Consider the following 8,556-nt stretch of genomic DNA (forward strand, 5'->3'; position numbering starts at 1 on the left):
CCACCAAGAGGACTATAAACCCATGGAACCGCCTACCCGCTGAAGCCATAAATGCCAAATTCCAGCTAAAAAATATCATAAAGACAATTGGCGGGCCCTTTAACAAGCCGCCGGCTTTCTGTCCTCTTCGAGGTCACTAGATAGTTAGTAGCCCTTGGGTAAATTCAGTAAATATATACAATAATTGTCAGCGCATCTTCCGAGCAACAAGGACAGCTACACAGTATCTCTTAGAATTACGTAGGTAAACAACAAATGTAACATATTTGTTTACTACAATGTCGGTGCTGGCTGTAGAAGTTGTAAAAACATTGTTTTACTTCGAAATATACTAATTTTATAAGAAAATTCGACGTAAATAGGAGGCAGTAGAGCTCCGATAAGCCAGCGCTAAATCTTCAATATGAAGAATGTTGCTGCTCTCTGATTGGCCAAACGAAACACAGTAGTGACCTCTATCGGCACGCAGGTGAACCAACAATTTTCTTCCTAAATATACCTTATTGAATTGCACCTAAGCATCTTCTTAGGGCGCACTTAGGAACCTTCGTAGCAAACCCACTTACGAAGAAATACACAGAGCTTCCTGAATCTAGGTCCAGGAGTGTGTAAATTAATATTTATATATGCATTATAGGCTTTTCTAAAGTAATTTATAGATTTGAATATCATATATTGTCTAACAAACGAATTATTTAGGTTAATATTTTAATTTACAGTCTCCGTTGTGTAGTGGTAAGACACTTGCTTGACGTTCCGCGAGCGCTTTGTCATGGGTTCGTATCCTGCAAACACCCTCAGACAAATACCCTCCTTAACTCTACTAAGCACACCGAGAGCCCTACCATGGTAGGAAGGGGGGGAGAAAAAAATTTTAATTATAAAATCCTGTGTCGAACGTCTTGTATACGACTTAACATAGTTGAGTACATATCCATAACGTCCACAACGGTCGGACATCCATAGAAAACGTAAATCCTGCACCACAGATATACATGCGATCAGTTGACTCACAACACAACATCCATCGAAGATACTGTAGCTGCCCCTAACCCTACAATATCAACAACAAAACTTATTATTCTCAACAAAAACGCGTCTCCCAACATTTATACTGGTGCAGTCATCGAGAGGTTAACTCTTTCATGCAAACTGTACCTACTATCAAGAAGAAGAAGGGTTGTAAGATCTTACAACCATCAAGTGTACGTTATCCGAAAGGTACACAGTGGGAAAAACCTTTTATGGACAATATATATTTATCAAAAAGTATTTTTCTAAATCAAATAATGAAAAAATTATTATACTAGTCATTTCAAATAATTTATTGTGTCGAGGGACAGACAGCCAGTATATACATACAGTACATGCTAGGCTTATATCGAGGTCACCTCCACACACCCCCCCCCCAGGGCCGAATTACTGGCCCTCCCCAGGATGCAACCCCACAACATGTTACCTAACTCCTGGGTACCTATTTACTGCTAGGTGGAGAGGCATTAGGTGATAAGAAATACGACTAACCATGTCTGTCCTGCCTGGGATTCGAACCCTGTATTCTCGATTGCGAGTCGAGAAGGAACCCGACGGTACTACCTGGACCCTTCATGTCTCATAGATGAACACATAGGTAATGGTTCGATCCACCTTGTTTATTCCCCTTAACTATCTGAACCTTTCTATTTATTTGCTACTAGTATTTAGTACAGGGGGGGGCAGCAATTTTTGTCGTAAGTCACCACATCCTTCTCTCATTGGAAAATACCTATCAGTATACTACATTACTGTACTCACAATTGTCCAGTCTTATTTAACTACTGCCTTTCTTGGCTCACCTTGACAAGTGACATTGCCTAATAAACTAGTCCTCTGTTGCAAAATTTAAATTCAAATTTGGACAAGAACAGTCTCTGTAAATTGAGAGAAAGTAGGACAAGAGGACAGAAATGAAAGTTGGGAATGCAAATGAGTCGAACAAATGTAAGGAAATACAGTACTCATACCCTGTATGGGTGATCAACAAATGAAATGCACTGAATGAAGCCATGAAGGCAACTTCCACGAACCACAACTTTGAAGTTAGATTTAACAAGGTATTTAAATAGTAGGGTAGATCAATTATAATGTAACAGTCATAAAGAGCTAGATCTTATTCACATATAGATACTGATAGGTAAGTACTGTATTGATAGGTAAGTAATGGGTGGTGGGCACGTATAGTTTACAGTTTCCAAAATTTGAGGAAAGCGGCCAGACAGCTATCGTCCATCATGGAGAAAGGATTCTCCTTTGTTTATTTATTTGTTGTAACCCATTGACTGTTAGCTGCTGTTAACACTGTCACCAATAATTGTGCAAGACTTATATAGGATTAATCTACAAGCTTCCAGCAACATTATCTTATTCTTTAATGTATCAGTTGTCTAAATTTTGTCAAAAACAGACTAGTACAGTCATGTATGATAATGAATGTGATTAGAATAAAATTACTTAAAGATAACAACAGAATTTGGGTCAACTCATACTGCACTATATCTTGTTATTAATATGTTATAATTATTATTACTATTAAGATTATATTAGTTAATTCACATTTAATCTTGACTTAGCTTCAGGAAGATGACCGGAAAACAACTGGAAGTGTGTGTTGATTCTCTGCAATCAGCAGTAGCAGCTGTTGATGGAGGGGCAGACCGTCTGGAGGTATGCTATGCCCTCTCAGAAGGTGGTCTCACTCCAACCCCTGGCCTTCTTATGGCTATCAGAAGCACATTAAGAGGCCTGTTGATGTGTATGTTGAATTACTTGACATTTATATTGTATATTAACACACTGATCTAATCAATTACATTTTGTTTTTTATGTTTGATCCTTTTATATTAGCTGTGTTAACTATGCTATACTGTATCTAGTATTCTAAGAAAAGAAATCACAATAGCTATGGCCCAGAGAAAATGGTTACTCTTCTCTGAAAAATTAAATTGCACAGATTATAGTAAGAAATAAAGTTGAATAAAAAACAAAATCATACACCTATATAAACTTTTTAAACTAGTCTTATAAGTAGGAGCCCTTCTTTCAATTAAATATATCTAAAACACAAGAGAAATGCATAAGATAGTTGTGTATTGTAGTGCTACAAGCCTGTTCTTTTGTAAATTGTAGGTAGATTATTGCTCAAATGTTCTTTTGTTAAAAGTTAATTTCTGACCTGTTACATTCAGTTGCTTCCCAAGGTAAGAATCTACTATCATAATCTGGACAGATTAACGGTCACTTTGGATGATATTCAGACACAAACACCACTGGGATATTTTTAAACATTCCATCATATAAGATGCCAGGAAGGCACTGGATAAAACTCAGCCCCAGCTCAGAATGAGCATCTGGGATATATCCATAAAGTTTCAAAAATCTTACTGAATCCTCACCAGGTATTACAAGTGGCCATTATGTGAGGTTTCACGCTAACGCATTCCATGTCTTCCAACTGTCTGGAAGACAGGATGAGTAGCTCCCTGCCAACAAATGGCAACATGACACCTATCTAAGCCTTCCAAACCTAGATCTTGTTATCTATTCTATGTTAAGTGGCTTATCTTCATTCATTGAAATGTTACATGCAGTATTTTATTTTTAATTTTCCTTATTATTGCCGGCAAGTGCGTCATTTTTTCAGAACAAATTATTAATATTTTTCTTGTACACAGGCAAAGTGGCACCTTTCATGATAAATGCACATCAAAGGTCAAGTCAAATTAGAGTGGCAGGTGCTAAATGCTATCCTTATTGAGTATGAATTGTATGTTGGTTGTTAATCTAATCTATAATTAAGCTTATCTCCAGTGACTAACACTTTTAATGACAGTTTAAGTGGCTGAATAGATCACTGTGAAACTAGTGCCTAGAATGTTTTCTTGCTTGACTATATGCATCCTCCCTGTAAACAAAGATATTTACCTAAAAAAGTGCTCTGCTCTGAAAGCTGCTTTTCATATAAACTCGAGACCTTATTTTTATCAGGCTCGTATAAACTGTTGTTCTACTCATAAACAGTATTCAAGCTTTATAAAACTAAATGCCTTTCAAGATTTACTTCTTTCTGAAATACAGCATCGTATTTCTAGATTTTGCATGGTGCGCCCACGAGCAGGCCCAATGGTGTATTCTGAAGGTGAAGTTGAGATTATTCTAAGTGATGCAGAAATGCTGAAAAAATTAGGAGCAGATGTGCTTGGTATTTGGTGCACTCAATACTGATGGTACTATTGATAAGAAACTTTGTAAACAATTTAGAGAGGTAAGGCTTATATTCAGATTAAGATTCATGTGTACTGTTTATTTTGGTTAAGTTAAATTTTTCTGTTATGTTGTAAGCACATGTATACCCACATAATTTTATACTGCAGTGACAAAACACATTTGAAGTTACATACAGTATATAATATAAAATTCACTAAATAGGAACAAAAAATTGGTAAACTAATAATAAAGAGAGTTGCATACAATATATTTCTTACAGGGAAAACATTGTAGAGAAGCATCAAAGTATGGTATATTATATTTGTAGGTAACATTTTGCTTGTAGGGGCCTTATCAAATCTAGTACAGCACTTTGTGTGAGATCATGTACTTAGCACTGATATATTGTTCGGTGTAAAACGGTGTAAAGACAGTGTCCAAGTTGGAAACTGCCAGACCATGGTGAAACCATGCCTTTATTCAACTTTTTTTTTTCTTTTTCCCAGGCAGCAAGTGGTCCTACCTTGTACTTTTCACAGAGCATTTGACCTTCTTTGTGATCCTCTTAGTGAACTTGAGACTGTTATTCAGTTGGGATATCAAAGGATATTAACAAGGTACAGTACATACAGTACAGTACAGTACTTGTTTTAATAACAGTAATTCACAGTGGGAAATACAATTTATGAAAATTTTAAATTGCTTGGTATAGTTTACCATCTAAAGAATCAGACTTTTGAAGAAAATGTAAAACACTTTTCTGGGCAAGGTATTCAGTTGCTCACTAAGTCAAGAACCTTCTTGCTGCAACTTGGGCCTATGCTTCGAAATGGTTGGTCAACAGTCTGCATTGTCACAGCAAGGATCTTTACAAACTGTCCCTGCTAGATCCTACTGATGCTGGCAATACTTGGAGTCATTAATACTGTACAACAAGAATGACTGCCTACCGGCTCATTCCAAAACATTCAAAGCCGGGACCAAGCACTAATTGGTAATCCAGGGATTGCTAATTAGCATTCACATAAATTGCTGATTAATCTGCCAGGTTATTACACCTGGCTATTATCATCAGAAACCAGAGCTAATACTATTGAATTGTCCCAAAGGAAACCACCTAAGCCCAGGAGAGATGGAAGGACCCAAGAGCAATCAAGACTTGCCCAGAAATTTGCTTTAAATTTGACTCAAAGCCTGATTTCTGGGTTTTGTTACTTGGTTTCTCCCTAAAACAAGCCTCTAGCATTAGAGGAAGACAATAGAAAAAAGTACAATAAAGGAGACTATGGACAAATTTACTTGACCTATAAAGTGGTATAAACGGAAACAGAACCCCCATAATATCCGGTGTCACAAATTCCACATGTTCCAGCACAAAAGCTCCATAAGCAGCAAAGACAGGCTTTAGAAAAGGAGCTGTTCCAAAGCATCACACTGGTAGTGAAGAAGGGGGATTTTGTGGAGGTTTGGAAATGCCATCATGCAGGTCAATTTCCAGAACCTCTTTAGCTGTAATGTCTGAATATGATAAAGCTGAGGAAGATGCCTTGAGAGCACCGACTTCAGCATGTCATAAGCACAAATATATATCTCTGTGAAGCAGTTAAGAGATCCATATCATAGTACTGTACAAAAGAAGTCTTAGAATTCACAAAGAGAGACATTGGCTGGGAATGCCTATAGGGCAAGAGATGCTGGCATAAATTTGCCACCAGACACAGACCAGGGTAAATATAATGAACAAGCCAAGCATTCACCAAAACACAGAGCCTCTTCAAAAAGGTATTCATTGTGTTTTTGGCCAAGAATGAAGGATAAGATAGAGATATGAAAGCATCCCCACAACCAAAACAGATGAAGCTAAATACGCTGAGGAGAGCATGAAGTTCAACTACACACTGGCCCATAGCAAGGGACACAAGAAACAAAGCCTTAAGGGTGTCTGACAAATGAAAGGCAATCTCTGAAATCCAAAAGTGCTTAGACAATCCAGTGCCCTACTGGTACTGGATTGCCTCATACACCAGCCTCCAGTGGTGTATGAGGATGGATGGATGTTGAAGAAGACTACCAGTTTTAAAGAATGTAGAACCTAAAGAGTCAAGGGAGCTGCTGAGTCGAAGCAGCTGTCAGATCAGTCAATGCAAGGAGTGTTGGGAATGAGAAACCTGTTCATAAAGAGCCAGGTAGAGAAGGACATAATGAGAGAGACCAAGACAATTCTTGGCAGAGTACAATTAGCATTGGAGGGCCCACCAAATTTTGAAGGCGCAAGCATAAACCACCACCTGTGCACCATACAGGAGGCAGTCGAGTCATCCTGTAAACTTCAAATGTGAAAATTGGTAGGGAGCTTGAAAGTGTTTGTGTAACACTGGTGGCTGATATTTTGTATAAGGTACAAGGCAGGAAAGAAAACCTGGTTTTCTTTCATCTAGGAAGAAGGGATGCAAACCCGAGATGAACCCTTGAAGAACAGCGAAAAGAATTACTCGGCTTACTAAACTCTCCAACTTATAACCATCAAAAGCATTGGGATTGGAGGAAACCAATAAATCATTTCCCAGTGGTTCCAGTCATGCTAAATTCTTTACAAATGCATCATGATCATGAAAAGAAGCCACACACACAGTACTGTACTGTACATAGGGAGCTGATGGATTCATGTTCAGTAGATTCAAACTGATCCACCATAAGAGTACCTGATATGTTTAATATCCACAGGAAAGATGTGGATAGTCTGTGAACTCACTCACAGACTGCCCTAAAAAAGAGGGACGCTCTTGAACTCTCCCTTCTTTTGTTTACCTTCTTTTGTTCATTATAAAATTTTAATACAAGATAATTTTGGTGTAGGTGAACTTGAACAATATATATTGTTTTTTACTTATCTTAGGCACTGTTAAGAGAAGTATGTAATTTTTAAGTAAGATTTTCTTGGTTTGAATTCAACTAACACACATGATCTATATATAACATGGTATCTATATACAGTATATATATTTTACTTTATATTATATCTTTAGTGTTCTTTGAAACCTGACTCTAAACAAGCCCTTTAAATTGAAGACAGTAGAATATTGTATAGAAAATGTCTTAATCCTCAGATATTAAATTAGTACTGTACAAGAGAAAATTTAAGTTTAAAAATTTCAATAATAAAATGCCAACTGTACTTTTGTAATTTACTTTAATTTGAAGTCTATAAGACTTTACTCTATATAGTAGCGTATAAAGCCTTGTACATTTGTGAAAAACATTACAGTACAGTACTTACCTGTGTTCCTTTGTAAAGAAAATAAATTTTTAACCTTTTATAACTTGTTAAGAGTTTATTTAACATTGTTGCATCAAAAAAGATCCTCAAAAGTAAGTTAAGATACTGACAGGTGTGATTCAGGTGCTGTAATACAAAGTAGCCAGGTGTTCCGAGACGTGCCTCTCAAAAAGCAGTGATCGTTTGTTTTTTCATGTCAGTGGTGGAAAAGCGACTGCCTTGGAAGGAAGTGACACTTTGGCTCATCTAGTAAAAGCAGCAAAAGGGCGTATTGCAATCATGGCAGGAGCTGGAGTGAAGTCAAATAATATTGGAAAAATTATATCACTCACAGGAGTTACTCAGTGTCATGCATCGGCAAGAATATGCAGGTATGATATTAATTGTTCCAACTGTAGTTTTTTCTTACACTGCTTGAAGAATGTGTTCCTTAAAAATCTCTCACAGAGCAAACATAACTGTATATGATAAAAAATCAAGCACTGAATGTAATGAAAGACCCCGTTTGCTGGTAAATAAATTAAAACAATATCTATAATTTTCAGAGTGTTTAGCTCAGAGGAAACAAGTGGAGCCAAGATGGGTAGCGGGAATGACAACATCATGTGGGTAGCGTGTCCAGAAGAGGTGCGAGCTATGAAGTTAGCAATGGAAGAAGCCTAACCTATGTACAGCATATTAAAAAGGCAACGGAAATTTATTATTCTAGGGTTTGATCAATATATTTTATAATTACCAGTATAACTAGAAGCTTTCTTATATTTGGTTAATTTTGTTAATTGAAATATAGAAATAAAATTAACTATTGTTTTAATTGCAGCTTATGCCAGACACCTCATAGTATAAACAATAAATTAAAATATTAAAACAGTGCAAATGCTCCCTCCTGCTCTGTCTTTTACATACAGAATATTATACACACATTTTGAGGTAGACACACCTGAGACAATAGTTATGTCTTGGATATTTGTGCTTCAATGTTCAAGCATGATGATGTACTTACTCTTTTAAGAGTTATGAAGGTACATACTGAATTG

The 8,556-nt window shown here is 36.8% G+C and overlaps 1 pseudogene; it reads left to right on the forward strand.

Moving 5' to 3' along the window:
* Positions 1-947: 947 nt before the first annotated feature.
* On the forward strand, positions 948-8,321 carry LOC138349586 (copper homeostasis protein cutC homolog; annotated as a pseudogene).
* The last annotated feature ends 235 nt before the right edge of the window (positions 8,322-8,556 follow it).

This window comes from Procambarus clarkii, chromosome 39 (assembly GCF_040958095.1).
Source record: "Procambarus clarkii isolate CNS0578487 chromosome 39, FALCON_Pclarkii_2.0, whole genome shotgun sequence".
NCBI classification, from domain to species: Eukaryota; Metazoa; Arthropoda; class Malacostraca; order Decapoda; family Cambaridae; genus Procambarus; species Procambarus clarkii.